This window comes from Apodemus sylvaticus, chromosome X (assembly GCF_947179515.1).
Source record: "Apodemus sylvaticus chromosome X, mApoSyl1.1, whole genome shotgun sequence".
In the NCBI taxonomy this organism is placed as follows: Eukaryota; Metazoa; Chordata; class Mammalia; order Rodentia; family Muridae; genus Apodemus; species Apodemus sylvaticus.
Window position 1 is genome coordinate 102,668,953 of NC_067495.1, and position 14,854 is coordinate 102,683,806.

The 14,854-nt window shown below is 64.2% G+C and overlaps 1 protein-coding gene and 1 long non-coding RNA gene across 2 annotated transcripts in view; both read left to right on the top strand.

Moving 5' to 3' along the window:
- The window catches only part of Atg4a (autophagy related 4A cysteine peptidase), a gene marked incomplete at its 5' end in the record, with an annotated part of 79,724 nt that overhangs the window by 51,887 nt on the left and 12,983 nt on the right, over positions 1-14,854 (top strand). The gene's annotated exons all lie outside the window — the stretch shown is intronic.
- LOC127675682 (uncharacterized) lies at positions 2,948-14,453 on the top strand. Its single transcript, XR_007975505.1, has 2 exons — positions 2,948-3,451; positions 14,060-14,453. It is a non-coding gene; the product is annotated as an uncharacterized LOC127675682 (long non-coding RNA).

A 14,854-nucleotide genomic window follows, 5' to 3' on the forward strand; every position in this document is an offset into this window, starting at 1 on the left:
CAGAGGCAGGGGCAGAGGCAGAGGCAGAGGGGCAGAGAGGCAGAGGCAGAGGGGCAGAGGCAGAGGGGCAGAAGCAGAGGCAGAGAGGCAGAGAGGCAGAGGCAGAGGCAGAGGGGCAGAGAGGCAGAGGCAGAGGCACAGACAGAGGCACAGGCAGAGGAAGAGGCAGAGGGGCAGAGGCAGAGGCAGAGGGGCAGAAGCAGAGAGGCAGAAGCAGAGGCAGAGAGGCAGAGAGAAAGAGAGGCTGAGACAGAGGCAGAGGCAGAAGGGCAGAAGGGCAGAGGCAGAGGGTCAGAGAGGTAGAGGGGCAGAGGCAGAGGTCGAGGTAGAGGCAGAGAGGCAGAGGGAGAGAGGTAGAGGCAGAGGTAGAGGCAGAGGCAGAGGGGCAGAGGCAGAGGGAAAGGCAGAGGGGCAGAGGCAGAGGCAGAGGAGCAGAGGCAGAGGCAGAGGTCGAGGTAGAGGGGCAGAGGCAGAGGCCAGAACCAGAGAGGAAGAGAGTCAGAGAGGGAGAGGGAGAGGCAGAGGCAGAGGCAGAGGCAGAGGAAAAGGCAGAAGGGAAGGAAGAGGCAGAGGAGCAGAGGCAGAAGCAGAGGTCGAGGTAGAAGCAGAGGCAGAGGCAGAGGCAGATCAGGGGCAGAGGCAGAGGCAGAGGTCAGAACCAGAGAGGAAGAGAGGCAGAGAGGGAGAGGGAGAAGCAGAGGCAGAGGGGCAGAGGCAGAGGAGCAGAGGCAGAGAGGCAGAGAGGCAGAGGGGCAGAGGGGCAGAGGGGCAGAGAGGCAGTGAGGCAGAGAGGCAGAGAGGCAGAGAGGCAGAGAGGCAGAGAGGCAGAGAGGCAGAGAGGCAGAGAGGCAGAGGCAGAGGAGCAGAGGCAGAGGCAGAGGCAGAGGCAGAGGCAGAGGCAGAGGCAGAGGCAGAGGCAGAGGCAGAGGCCAGAACCAGAGAGGAAGAGAGGCAGAGGCAGAGGCAGAGGGGCAGAGAGGCAGAGAGGCAGAGAGGCAGAGAGGCAGAGAGGCAGAGAGGCAGAGAGGCAGAGAGGCAGAGAGGCAGAGAGGCAGAGGAGCAGAGGCAGAGGCAGAGGCAGAGGCCAGAACCAGAGAGGAAGAGAGGCAAAGGGAGAGGCAGAGGCAGAGGCAGAGAGGCAGAGACAGGCAGAGGCAGAGGGGCAGAGGCAGAGGCAGAGGTCCAGGTAGAGGCAGAGGCAGGGGCAGAGGCAGAGGCAGAGGCAGGGGCAGAGGCAGAGGCAGAGGCAGTGGCAGGGGCAGAGGCAGGGAGGCAGAGGCAGAGGCAGAGAGGCCGAGGCAGAGGCAGAGGCAGAGGGGCAGAAGTAGGGAGGCAGAGAGGCAGAGACAGAGGCAGAGGCAGAGAGGCAGAGGCAGAGGGGCAGAAGCAGAGGCAGAAGCAGAGGCAGAGGGGCAGAGAGGCAGAGAGGCAGAGAGGCAGAGAGGCAGAGAGGCAGAGAGGCAGAGAGGCAGAGAGGCAGAGAGGCAGAGAGGCAGCAGGCAGAGGCAGAGGCAGAGGAGCAGAGGCAGAGGCAGAGGCAGAGGCAGAGAGGCAGAGGCAGAAAGGTAGAGGCAGAGGGGCAGAGAGGCAGAGGGGCAGAGAGGCAGAGAGGCAGAGCTGCAGAGAGGCAGAGAGGCAGAGAGGCAGAGGCAGAGAGGCAGAGAGGCAGAGGCAGAGAGGCAGAGGGGCAGAGGCAGAGAGGCAGAGAGGCAGAGGCAGAGAGGCAGAGAGGCAGAGAGGCAGAGGCAGAGAGGCAGAGAGGCAGAGGGGCAGAGGGGCAGAGGGGCAGAGGGGCAGAGGGGCAGAGGGGCAGAGGGGCAGAGAGGCAGTGAGGCAGAGGGGCAGAGGGGCAGAGAGGCAGAGAGGCAGAGGAGCAGAGGCAGAGAGGCAGAGAGGCAGAGGCAGAGGCAGAGGCAGAGGAGCAGAGGCAGAGGCAGAGGCAGAGGCAGAGGCAGGGGCAGAGGCAGAGGCCAGAACCAGAGAGGAAGAGAGGCAGAGAGGGAGAGGCAGAGGCAGAGGGGCAGAGGCAGAGGCAGAGGTCGAGGTAGAGGCAGAGGCAGGGGCAGGGGCAGAGGCAGAGGCAGAGGCAGAGAGGTAGAGGCAGAGGGAAAGGCAGAGGGACAGAGGCAGAGAGGCAGGCAGAGGCAGAGGAGCAGAGGCAGAGGCAGAAGTCGAGGTCGAGGCAGAGGCAGAGGAGGAGGCAGAGGCAGAGAGGCAGAGGCAGAGGGGTGGAGGCAGAGAGGCAGAGAGGCAGAGGCAGAGCCAGAGGCCTAGGTAGAGGGGCAGAGGGGCAGAGAGGCAGAGGCAGAGGCACAGACAGAGGCAGAGGCAGAGGGGAAGGCAGAGGCAGAGGCAGAGGAAGAGGCAGAAGGGAAGGCAGAGGCAGAGGAGCAGAGGCAGAAGCAGAGGTCGAGGTAGAGGCAGAGGCAGGGGCAGAGAGGCAGAGGCAGAGGAGCAGAGGCAGAGGCAGAGGTCGAGGCAGAGGCAGAGGCAGAGGCAGAGGCAGAGGCAGAGGCAGGGAGGCAGAGGCAGAGGCAGAGAGGCCAAGGCAGAGGCAGAGGCAGAGGGGCAGAAGTAGAGAGGCAGAGAGGCAGAGGCAGAGGCAGAGGCAGAGGGGCAGAGAGGCAGAGGGGCAGAGGCAGAGGCAGAGGCAGAAGGAAAGGCAGAGGGGCAGAGGCAGAGGCACAGACAGAGGCACAGGCAGAGGAAGAGGCAGAGGGGCAGAGGCAGAGGCAGAGGCAGAGTCAGGGGCAGAGGCACAGGCAGAGGCAGAGGCAGAGGGGCAGAGGCAGAGGGAAAGGCAAAGGGGCAGAGGCAGAGGCAGAGGATCAGAGGCAGAGGCAGAGGCAGAGGTCGAGGTAGAGGGGCAGAGGCAGAGGCAGAGGCCAGAACCAGAGAGGAAGAGAGTCAGAGAGGGAGAGGGAGAGGCAGAGGCAGAGGCAGAGGCAGAGGAAAAGGCAGAGGCAGAGGCAGAGGCAGAGGCAGAGGCAGAGGCAGAAGGGAAGGCAGAGGCAGAGGAGCAGAGGCAGAAGCAGAGGTCGAGGTAGAGGCAGAGGCAGAGGCAGAGGCAGAGTCAGGGGCAGAGTCAGAGGCAGAGGTCAGAACCAGAGAGGAAGAGAGGCAGAGAGGGAGAGGGAGAAGCAGAGGCAGAGGGGCAGAGGCAGAGGCAGAGAGGACAAGGCAGAGGCAGAAGCAGAGGCAGAGAGGCAGAGAGGCAGAGGCAGAGGATTAGAGGCAGAGGCAGAGGTCAAGGCAGAGGCAGAGGCAGAGGCAGAGGCAGAGGGGCAGAGAGGCAGAGAGGCAGAGAGGCAGAGAGGCAGAGAGGCAGAGAGGCAGAGGAGCAGAGGCAGAGGCAGAGGCAGAGGCGAGAACCAGAGAGGAAGAGAGGCAGAGAGGGAGAGGCAGAGAGGCAGAGACAGGCAGAGGCAGAGGCAGAGGAGCAGAGGCAGAGGTTGAGGTAGAGGCAGAGGCAGGGGCAGGGGCAGAGGCAGAGGCAGAGGCAGAGGCAGAGGCAGAGGCAGAGGCAGAGGCAGAGGCAGAGGCAGAGGCAGAGAGACCAAGGCAGAGCCAGAGGCAGAGGCAGAGGGACAGAGGCAGAGGCAGAGGCAGAGGCCAGAACCAGAGAGGAAGAGAGGCAGAGAGGGAGAGGCAGAGAGGCAGAGACAGGCAGAGGCAGAAGGGCAGAAGGGCAGAGGCAGAGTGTCAGAGAGGTAGAGGGGCAGAGGCAGAGGTCGAGGTAGAGGCAGAGAGGCAGAGGGAGAGAGGTAGAGGCAGAGGTAGAGGCAGAGGCAGAGGGGCAGAGGCAGAGGGAAAGGCAAAGGGGCAGAGGCAGAGGCAGAGGATCAGAGGCAGAGGCAGAGGCAGAGGTCGAGGTAGAGGGGCAGAGGCAGAGGCAGAGGCCAGAACCAGAGAGGAAGAGAGTCAGAGAGGGAGAGGGAGAGGCAGAGGCAGAGGCAGAGGCAGAGGAAAAGGCAGAGGCAGAGGCAGAGGCAGAGGCAGAGGCAGAGGCAGAAGGGAAGGCAGAGGCAGAGGAGCAGAGGCAGAAGCAGAGGTCGAGGTAGAGGCAGAGGCAGAGGCAGAGGCAGAGGCAGAGTCAGGGGCAGAGTCAGAGGCAGAGGTCAGAACCAGAGAGGAAGAGAGGCAGAGAGGGAGAGGGAGAAGCAGAGGCAGAGGGGCAGAGGCAGAGGCAGAGAGGACAAGGCAGAGGCAGAAGCAGAGGCAGAGAGGCAGAGAGGCAGAGGCAGAGGATTAGAGGCAGAGGCAGAGGTCAAGGCAGAGGCAGAGGCAGAGGCAGAGGCAGAGGGGCAGAGAGGCAGAGAGGCAGAGAGGCAGAGAGGCAGAGAGGCAGAGAGGCAGAGGAGCAGAGGCAGAGGCAGAGGCAGAGGCGAGAACCAGAGAGGAAGAGAGGCAGAGAGGGAGAGGCAGAGAGGCAGAGACAGGCAGAGGCAGAGGCAGAGGAGCAGAGGCAGAGGTTGAGGTAGAGGCAGAGGCAGGGGCAGGGGCAGAGGCAGAGGCAGAGGCAGAGGCAGAGGCAGAGGCAGAGGCAGAGGCAGAGGCAGAGGCAGAGGCAGAGGCAGAGGCAGAGGCAGAGAGACCAAGGCAGAGCCAGAGGCAGAGGCAGAGGGACAGAGGCAGAGGCAGAGGCAGAGGCCAGAACCAGAGAGGAAGAGAGGCAGAGAGGGAGAGGCAGAGAGGCAGAGACAGGCAGAGGCAGAGGCAGAGGAGCAGAGGCAGAGGAGCAGAGGTTGAGGTAGAGGCAGAGGCAGGGGCAGAGGCAGAGGCAGAGGCAGAGGCAGAGGCAGAGGCAGAGCCAGAGGCAGAGGCAGAGGCAGAGGCAGAGGCAGAGGCAGAGGCAGAGGCAGAGGCAGAGGCAGAGAGACCAAGGCAGAGCCAGAGGCAGAGGGGCAGAAGTAGAGAGGCAGAGAGGCAGAGACAGGGGCAGAGGCAGAGAAGCAGAGGCAGAGGCTGAGAAGCCGAGGCAGAGGCAGAGGGGCAGAAGCAGAAGCAGAGGCAGAGGCAGAGGGGCAGAGAGGCAGAGAGGCAGAGAGGCAGAGAGGCAGAAGCAGAGGAGCAGAGGCAGAGGCAGAGAGGCAGAGAGGCAGAGGCAGAGAGGGAGAGAGGCAGAGGCAGAGAGGCAGAGAGGCAGAGGCAGAGAGGCAGAGAGGCAGAGGAGCAGAGGCAGAGGCAAGGGCAGAGGCAGAGGCAGAGGTCGAGGTAGAGGGGCAGAGGCAGAGGCCAGAACCAGAGAGGAAGAGAGTCAGAGAGGGAGAGGGAGAGGGAGAGGGAGAGGCAGAGGCAGAGGCAGAGTCAGGGGCAGAGGCAGAGGCAGAGGTAAGAACCAGAGAGGAAGAGAGGCAGAGAGGGAGAGGGAGAAGCAGAGGGAGAGGGAGAAGCAGAGGCAGAGGGGCAGAGGCAGAGGCAGAGAGGCCAAGGCAGAGGCAGAGGCAGAGGCAGAGGCAGAGGCAGAGGCAGAGGCAGGGAGGCAGAGGCAGAGGCAGAGAGGCCAAGGCAGAGGCAGAGGCAGAGGGGCAGAAGTAGAGAGGCAGAGAGGCAGAAACAGAGGCAGAGGCAGAGAGGCAGAGAGGCAGAGGCAGAGGCAGAGGCAGAGGGGCAGAGAGGCAGAGGCAGAGAGGCAGAGAGGCAGAGGCAGAGGGGCAGAGGCAGAGGCAGAAGGAAAGGCAGAGGGGCAGAGGCAGAGGCACAGACAGAGGCACAGGCAGAGGAAGAGGCAGAGGGGCAGAGGCAGAGGCAGAGGTCGAGGTAGACGCAGAGGCCGAGGCAGGGGCAGAGGCAGAGGCAGGGGCAGAGGCAGAGGCAGAGGGGCAGAGAGGCAGAGGCAGAGGGGCAGAGGCAGAGGGGCAGAAGCAGAGGCAGAGAGGCAGAGAGGCAGAGGCAGAGGCAGAGGGGCAGAGAGGCAGAGGCAGAGGCACAGACAGAGGCACAGGCAGAGGAAGAGGCAGAGGGGCAGAGGCAGAGGCAGAGGGGCAGAAGCAGAGAGGCAGAAGCAGAGGCAGAGAGGCAGAGAGAAAGAGAGGCTGAGACAGAGGCAGAGGCAGAAGGGCAGAAGGGCAGAGGCAGAGGGTCAGAGAGGTAGAGGGGCAGAGGCAGAGGTCGAGGTAGAGGCAGAGAGGCAGAGGGAGAGAGGTAGAGGCAGAGGTAGAGGCAGAGGCAGAGGGGCAGAGGCAGAGGGAAAGGCAGAGGGGCAGAGGCAGAGGCAGAGGAGCAGAGGCAGAGGCAGAGGTCGAGGTAGAGGGGCAGAGGCAGAGGCCAGAACCAGAGAGGAAGAGAGTCAGAGAGGGAGAGGGAGAGGCAGAGGCAGAGGCAGAGGCAGAGGAAAAGGCAGAAGGGAAGGAAGAGGCAGAGGAGCAGAGGCAGAAGCAGAGGTCGAGGTAGAAGCAGAGGCAGAGGCAGAGGCAGATCAGGGGCAGAGGCAGAGGCAGAGGTCAGAACCAGAGAGGAAGAGAGGCAGAGAGGGAGAGGGAGAAGCAGAGGCAGAGGGGCAGAGGCAGAGGCAGAGAGGCCAAGGCAGAGGCAGAAGCAGAGGCAGAGAGGCAGAGAGGCAGAGGCAGAGGAGCAGAGGCAGAGGCAGAGGTCGAGGCAGAGGCAGAGGCAGAGGCAGAGGGCCAGAGAGGCAGAGAGGCAGAGGGGCAGAGAGGCAGAGAGGCAGAGAGGCAGAGAGGCAGAGAGGCAGAGGCAGAGGAGCAGAGACAGAGGCAGAGGCAGAGGCAGAGGCCAGAACCAGAGAGGAAGAGAGGCAGAGAGGCAGAGAGGCAGAGGCAGAGAGGCAGAGGCAGAGAGGTAGAGGCAGAGGGAAAGGCAGAGGGACAGAGGCAGAGAGGCAGGCAGAGGCAGAGGAGCAGAGGCAGAGGCAGAAGTCGAGGTCAAGGCAGAGGCAGAGGCAGAGAGGGAGAGGCAGAGAGGTAGAGGCAGAGGGAAAGGCAGAGGGACAGAGGCAGAGAGGCAGGCAGAGGCAGAGGAGCAGAGGCAGAGGCAGAAGTCGAGGTCAAGGCAGAGGCAGAGGTCGAGGCAGAGGAAGAGGCAGAGGCAGAGAGGCAGAGGCAGAGGGGCGGAGTCAGAGAGGCAGAGAGGCAGAGGCAGAGCCAGAGGCCCAGGTAGAGGGGCAGAGGCAGAGGCAGAGGCAGAGGCATAGGCCGAGGCAGAGAGGCAGAGAGGCAGAGGGGCAGAGAGGCAGAGGGGCAGAGGGGCAGAGGGGCAGAGAGGCAGAGGCAGAGGCAGAGGCATAGGCCGAGGCAGAGAGGCAGAAAGGCAGAGGGGCAGAGGCAGAGAGGCAGAGGGGCAGAGTGGCAGGGGGGCAGAGAGGCAGAGGCAGAGGCAGAGGGGAAGGCAGAGGCAGAGGAGCAGAGGCAGAAGCAGAGGTCGAGGCAGAGGCAGAGGCAGAGTCAGGGGCAGAGGCAGAGGCAGAGGTCAGAACCAGAGAAGAAGAGAGGCAGAGAGGGAGAGGGAGAAGCAGAGGCAGAGGGGCAGAGGCAGAGGCAGAGAGGCCACGGCGGAGGCAGAGGCAGAGGCAGAGGCAGAGGCAGAGGCAGAGGCAGAGGCAGAAGCAGAGGCAGGGAGGCAGAGAGGGAGAGGCAGAGGCAGAGGCAGAGGTCGAGGCAGAGGCAGAGGCAGAGGTAGAGGAGCAGAGGCAGAGCCAGAGGCAGAGGCAGAGGCAGAGGCAGGGAGGCAGAGGCAGAGGTAGAGAGGCCAAGGCAGAGGCAGAGGCAGAGGCAGAGGGGCAGAAGTAGAGAGGCAGAGAAAGAGGCAGAGGCAGAGAGGCAGAGGCAGAGGCAGAGGCAGAGGGGCAGAGGCAGAGGGAAAGGCAGAGGGGCAGAGGCAGAGGTCGAGGTAGAGGGACAGAGGCAGAGGCCAGAACCAGAGAGGAAGAGAGTCAGAGAGGGAGAGGGAGAGGCAGAGGCAGAGGCAGAGGCAGAGGAAAAGGCAGAGGGGCAGAGGCAGAGGCACAGACAGAGGCACAGGCAGAGGCAGAGGCAGAGGCAGAGTCAGGGGCAGAGGCAGAGGCAGAAGGGCAGAGGCAGCGGCAGAGGGGCAGAAGCAGAGAGGCAGAAGCAGAGGCAGAGAGGCAGAGACAGAGGCAGAAGGGCAGAAGGGCAGAGGCAGAGGGGCAGAGAGGCAGAGAGGCAGAGAGGCAGAGAGGCAGAGAGGCAGAGAGGCAGAGAGGCAGAGAGGCAGAGGAGCAGAGGCAGAGACAGAGGCAGAGGCAGAGGCCAGAACCAGAGTGGAAGAGAGGCAGAGGGAGAGGCAGAGGCAGAGGCAGAGAGGCAGAGACAGGCAGAGGCAGAGGGGCAGAGGCAGAGGCAGAAGTCCAGGTAGAGGCAGAGGCAGGGGCAGAGGCAGAGGCAGAGGCAGAGGCAGAGGCAGAGGCAGAGGCAGAGGCAGGGGCAGAGGCAGGGAGGCAGAGGCAGAGAGGCCAAGGCAGAGGCAGAGGCAGAGGCAGAGGCAGAGGCAGAGGGGCAGAAGTAGGGAGGCAGAGAGGCAGAGACAGAGGCAGAGGCAGAGGCAGAGAGGCAGAGGCAGAGGGGCAGAAGCAGAGGCAGAGGGGCAGAGAGGCAGAGAGGCAGAGAGGCAGAGAGGCAGAGAGGCAGAGAGGCAGAGAGGCAGAGAGGCAGAGAGGCAGCAGGCAGAGGCAGAGGAGCAGAGGCAGAGGCAGAGGCAGAGGCAGAGAGGCAGAGGCAGAGAGGTAGAGGCAGAGGGGAAGAGAGGCAGAGAGGCAGAGAGGCAGAGCTGCAGAGAGGCAGAGAGGCAGAGAGGCAGAGGCAGAGAGGCAGAGAGGCAGAGGCAGAGAGGCAAAGGGGCAGAGGCAGAGAGGCAGAGAGGCAGAGGCAGAGAGGCAGAGGGGCAGAGGGGCAGAGGGGCAGAGGGGCAGAGGGGCAGAGGGGCAGAGGGGCAGAGAGGCAGAGGAGCAGAGGCAGAGAGGCAGAGAGGCAGAGAGGCAGAGGCAGAGAGGCAGAGAGGCAGAGGGGCAGAGGGGCAGAGGGGCAGAGGGGCAGAGGGGCAGAGGGGCAGAGGGGCAGAGAGGCAGTGAGGCAGAGAGGCAGAGAGGCAGAGAGGCAGAGAGGCAGAGGCAGAGGAGCAGAGGCAGAGGCAGAGGCAGAGGCAGAGGCCAGAACCAGAGAGGAAGAGAGGCAGAGGCAGAGGCAGAGGGGCAGAGAGGCAGAGAGGCAGAGAGGCAGAGAGGCAGAGAGGCAGAGAGGCAGAGAGGCAGAGAGGCAAGAGAGGCAGAGGAGCAGAGGCAGAGGCAGAGGCAGAGGCAGAGGCCAGAACCAGAGAGGAAGAGAGGCAGAGGGAGAGGCAGAGGCAGAGGCAGAGAGGCAGAGACAGGCAGAGGCAGAGGGGCAGAGGCAGAGGCAGAGGCCAGAACCAGAGAGGAAGAGAGGCAGAGAGGGAGAGGCAGAGAGGCAGAGACAGGCAGAGGCAGAGGCAGAGGAGCAGAGGCAGAGGAGCAGAGGTTGAGGTAGAGGCAGAGGCAGGGGCAGAGGCAGAGGCAGAGGCAGAGGCAGAGGCAGAGGCAGAGGCAGAGGCAGGGGCAGAGGCAGGGAGGCAGAGGCAGAGGCAGAGAGGCCAAGGCAGAGGCAGAGGCAGAGGGGCAGAAGTAGGGAGGCAGAGAGGCAGAGACAGAGGCAGAGGCAGAGAGGCAGAGGCAGAGGGGCAGAAGCAGAGGCAGAAGCAGAGGCAGAGGGGCAGAGAGGCAGAGAGGCAGAGAGGCAGAGAGGCAGAGAGGCAGAGAGGCAGAGAGGCAGCAGGCAGAGGCAGAGGCAGAGGAGCAGAGGCAGAGGCAGAGGCAGAGAGGCAGAGGCAGAAAGGTAGAGGCAGAGGGGCAGAGAGGCAGAGGGGCAGAGAGGCAGAGAGGCAGAGAGGCAGAGCTGCAGAGAGGCAGAGAGGCAGAGAGACAGAGGCAGAGAGGCAGAGAGGCAGAGGCAGAGAGGCAGAGGGGCAGAGGCAGAGAGGCAGAGAGGCAGAGGCAGAGAGGCAGAGAGGCAGAGAGGCAGAGGCAGAGAGGCAGAGAGGCAGAGAGGCAGAGAGGCAGAGGCAGAGAGGCAGAGAGGCAGAGGGGCAGAGGGGCAGAGGGGCAGAGGGGCAGAGGGGCAGAGGGGCAGAGGGGCAGAGAGGCAGTGAGGCAGAGGGGCAGAGGGGCAGAGAGGCAGAGAGGCAGAGGAGCAGAGGCAGAGAGGCAGAGAGGCAGAGAGGCAGAGGCAGAGGCAGAGGCAGAGGCAGAGGAGCAGAGGCAGAGGCAGAGGCAGAGGCAGGGGCAGAGGCAGAGGCCAGAACCAGAGAGGAAGAGAGGCAAGAGAGGGAGAGGCAGAGGCAGAGGGGCAGAGGCAGAGGCAGAGGTCGAGGTAGAGGCAGAGGCAGGGGCAGGGGCAGAGGCAGAGGCAGAGGCAGAGAGGTAGAGGCAGAGGGAAAGGCAGAGGGACAGAGGCAGAGAGGCAGGCAGAGGCAGAGGAGCAGAGGCAGAGGCAGAAGTCGAGGTCAAGGCAGAGGCAGAGTTCGAGGCAGAGGCAGAGGAGGAGGCAGAGGCAGAGAGGCAGAGGCAGAGGGGTGGAGGCAGAGAGGCAGAGAGGCAGAGGCAGAGCCAGAGGCCTAGGTAGAGGGGCAGAGGCAGAGGCAGAGGCAGAGGGGCAGAGGGGCAGAGGGGCAGAGGGGCAGAGGGGCAGAGGGGCAGAGAGGCAGTGAGGCAGAGGGGCAGAGGGGCAGAGAGGCAGAGAGGCAGAGGAGCAGAGGCAGAGAGGCAGAGAGGCAGAGAGGCAGAGGCAGAGGCAGAGGAGCAGAGGCAGAGGCAGAGGCAGAGGCAGGGGCAGAGGCAGAGGCCAGAACCAGAGAGGAAGAGAGGCAGAGAGGGAGAGGCAGAGGCAGAGGGGCAGAGGCAGAGGCAGAGGTCGAGGTAGAGGCAGAGGCAGAGGCAGGGGCAGAGGCAGAGGCAGAGGCAGAGAGGTAGAGGCAGAGGGAAAGGCAGAGGGACAGAGGCAGAGAGGCAGGCAGAGGCAGAGGAGCAGAGGCAGAGGCAGAAGTCGAGGTCGAGGCAGAGGCAGAGGAGGAGGCAGAGGCAGAGAGGCAGAGGCAGAGGGGTGGAGGCAGAGAGGCAGAGAGGCAGAGGCAGAGCCAGAGGCCTAGGTAGAGGGGCAGAGGCAGAGGCAGAGGCAGAGGGGCAGAGGGGCAGAGAGGCAGAGGCAGAGGCACAGACAGAGGCAGAGGCAGAGGGGAAGGCAGAGGCAGAGGCAGAGGAAGAGGCAGAAGGGAAGGCAGAGGCAGAGGAGCAGAGGCAGAAGCAGAGGTCGAGGTAGAGGCAGAGGCAGGGGCAGAGAGGCAGAGGCAGAAGAGCAGAGGCAGAGGCAGAGGTCGAGGCAGAGGCAGAGGCAGAGGCAGAGGCAGAGGCAGGGAGGCAGAGGCAGAGGCAGAGAGGCCAAGGCAGAGGCAGAGGCAGAGGGGCAGAAGTAGAGAGGCAGAGAGGCAGAGACAGAGGCAGAGAGGCAGAGGCAGAGGCAGAGGCAGAGGGGCAGAGGCAGAGGCAGAGAGGCCGAGGCAGAGGCAGAGGCAGAGGTCGAGGTAGAAGCAGAGGCAGAGGCAGAGGCAGATCAGGGGCAGAGGCAGAGGCAGAGGTCAGAACCAGAGAGGAAGAGAGGCAGAGAGGGAGAGGGAGAAGCAGAGGCAGCGGGGCAGGGGCAGAGGCAGAGGCAGAGAGGCCAAGGCAGAGGCAGAAGCAGAGGCAGAGAGGCAGAGAGGCAGAGGCAGAGGAGCAGAGGCAGAGGCAGAGGTCGAGGCAGAGGCATAGGCAGAGGCAGAGGCAGAGGCAGAGGGGCAGAGAGGCAGAGAGGCAGAGAGGCAGAGAGGCAGGCAGAGAAGCAGAGGCAGAGGAGCAGAGGCAGAGGCAGAGAGGCAGAGGCAGAGGCAGAGGGGCAGAGGCAGAGGCAGAGAGGCCGAGGCAGAGGCAGAGGCAGAGGTCGAGGTAGAAGCAGAGGCAGAGGCAGAGGCAGATCAGGGGCAGAGGCAGAGGCAGAGGTCAGAACCAGAGAGGAAGAGAGGCAGAGAGGGAGAGGGAGAAGCAGAGGCAGCGGGGCAGGGGCAGAGGCAGAGGCAGAGAGGCCAAGGCAGAGGCAGAAGCAGAGGCAGAGAGGCAGAGAGGCAGAGGCAGAGGAGCAGAGGCAGAGGCAGAGGTCGAGGCAGAGGCATAGGCAGAGGCAGAGGCAGAGGCAGAGGGGCAGAGAGGCAGAGAGGCAGAGAGGCAGAGAGGCAGGCAGAGAAGCAGAGGCAGAGGAGCAGAGGCAGAGGCAGAGGCAGAGGCCAGAACCAGAGAGGAAGAGAGGCAGAGGGAGAGGCAGAGGCAGAGGCAGAGGCAGAGAGGCAGAGACAGGCAGAGGCAGAGGGGCAGAGGCAGAGGTCCAGGTAGAGGCAGAGGCAGGGGCAGAGGCAGAGGCAGAGGCAGAGGCAGAGGCAGAGGCAGAGGCAGAGGCAGAGGCAGGGGCAGAGGCAGGGAGGGAGAGGCAGAGGCAGAGAGGCCAAGGCAGAGGCAGAGGCAGAGGGGCAGAAGTAGGGAGGCAGAGAGGCAGAGACAGAGGCAGAGGCAGAGAGGCAGAGGCAGAGGCTGAGAGGCCAAGGCAGAGGCAGAGGGGCAGAAGCAGAGGCAGAAGCAGAGGGGCAGAGAGGCAGAGAGGCAGAGAGGCAGAGAGGCAGAGAGGCAGAGAGGCAGAGAGGCAGAGGCAGAGAGGCAAAGAGGCAGAGGCAGAGGGGCAGAGAGGCAGAGGCAGAGGGACAGAGGCAGAGGCAGAGGCAGAAGGAAAGGCAGAGGGGCAGAGGCACAGGCAGAGGAAGAGGCAGAGGGGCAGAGACAGAGGCAGAGGCAGAGTCAGGGGCAGAGTCAGAGGCAGAGAGGCAGAGAGAAAGAGAGGCAGAGACAGAGGCAGAGGCAGAAGGGCAGAAGGGCAGAGGCAGAGGGTCAGAGAGGTAGAGGGGCAGAGGCAGAGGTCGAGGTAGAGGCAGAGAGGCAGAGGGAGAGAGGTAGAGGCAGAGGTAGAGGCAGAGGCAGAGGCAGAGGGGCAGAGGCAAAGGGAAAGGCAGAGGGGCAGAGGCAGAGGCAGAGGAGCAGAGGCAGAGGTAGAGGCAGAGGCAGAGGTCGAGGTAGAGGGGCAGAGGCAGAGGCCAGAACCAGAGAGGAAGAGAGTCAGAGAGGGAGAGGGAGAGGCAGAGGCAGAGGCAGAGGCAGAGGAAGAGGCAGAAGGGAAGGCAGAGGCAGAGGAGCAGAGGCAGAAGCAGAGGTCGAGGTAGAAGCAGAGGCAGAGGCAGAGTCAGGGGCAGAGGCAGAGGCAGAGGCAGAGGTCAGAACCAGAGAGGAAGAGAGGCAGAGAGGGAGAGGGAGAAGCAGAGGCAGAGGGGCAGAGGCAGAGGCAGAGGCAGAGAGGCCAAGGCAGAGGCAGAGGCAGAGGCAGAGGCAGAAGCAGAGGCAGAGAGGCAGAGAGGCAGAGGAGCAGAGGCAGAGGAGCAGAGGCAGAGGCAGAGGCAGAGGTCGAGGCAGAGGCAGAGGCAGAGGCAGAGGCAGAGGCAGAGGCAGAGGCAGAGGCAGGGAGGCAGAGGCAGAGGCAGAGAGGCCAAGGCAGAGGCAGAGGCAGAGGGGCAGAAGTAGAGAGGCAGAGAGGCAGAGGCAGAGGCAGAGGCAGAGGCAGAGGCAGAGGCAGGGAGGCAGAGGCAGAGGCAGAGAGGCCAAGGCAGAGGCAGAGGCAGAGGGGCAGAAGTAGAGAGGCAGAGAGGCAGAGAGGCAGAGACAGAGGCAGAGGCAGAGGCAGAGGCAGAAGGAAAGGCAGAGGGGCAGAGGCAGAGGCACAGACAGAGGCACAGGCAGAGGAAGAGGAGAGGGGCAGAGGCAGAGGCAGAGGCACAGACAGAGACACAGGCAGAGGAAGAGGCAGAGAGGCAGAGGCAGAGGGACAGAGGCAGAGGGAGAGGCAGAGGCCAGAACCAGAGAGGAAGAGAGGCAGAGAGGGAGAGGCAGAGAGGCAGAGACAGGCAGAGGCAGAGGCAGAGGAGCAGAGGCAGAGGAGCAGAGGCAGAGGCAGAGGTTGAGGTAGAGGCAGAGGCAGGGGCAGAGGCAGAGGCAGAGGCAGAGGCAGAGGCAGAGGCAGAGGCAGGGGCAGAGGCAGGGAGGGAGAGGCAGAGGCAGAGAGGCCAAGGCAGAGCCAGAGGCAGAGGGGCAGAAGTAGAGAGGCAGAGAGGCAGAGACAGAGGCAGAGGCAGAGAAGCAGAGGCAGAGGCTGAGAAGCCGAGGCAGAGGCAGAGGGGCAGAAGCAGAGGCAGAGGCAGAGGGGCAGAGAGGCAGAGAGGCAGAGAGGCAGAGAGGCAGAGAGGCAGAGAGGCAGAGGCAGAGGAGCAGAGGCAGAGGAGCAGAGGCAGAGGCAGAGAGGCAGAGAGGCAGAGGCAGAGAGGCAGAGAGGCAGAGGCAGAGAGGGAGAGAGGCAGAGGCAGAGAGGCAGAGAGGCAGAGAGGCAGAGAGGCAGAGGAGCAGAGGCAGAGGCAGAGGCAGAGGCAGAGGCCAGAACCAGAGAGGAAGAGAGGCAGAGAGGGACAGGCAGAGGCAGAGGCAGAGGGGCAGAGGCAGAGGCAGAGGTCGAGGTAGAGGCAGAGGCAGGGGCAGAGGCAGAGGCAGAGGCAGAGGCAGAGGCAGAGGCAGAGAGGTAGAGGCAGAGGGAAAGGCAGAGGGACAGAGGCAGAGAGGGAGAGGCAGAGGCAGAGGAGCAGAGGCAGAGGCCGAGGCCGAGAGGCAGAGGGGCAGAGGTGCAGAGGTGCAGAGGGGCAGAGGGGCAGAGGGACAGAGAGGCAGAGGCAGAGGCAGAGGGGCAGAGGGGCAGAG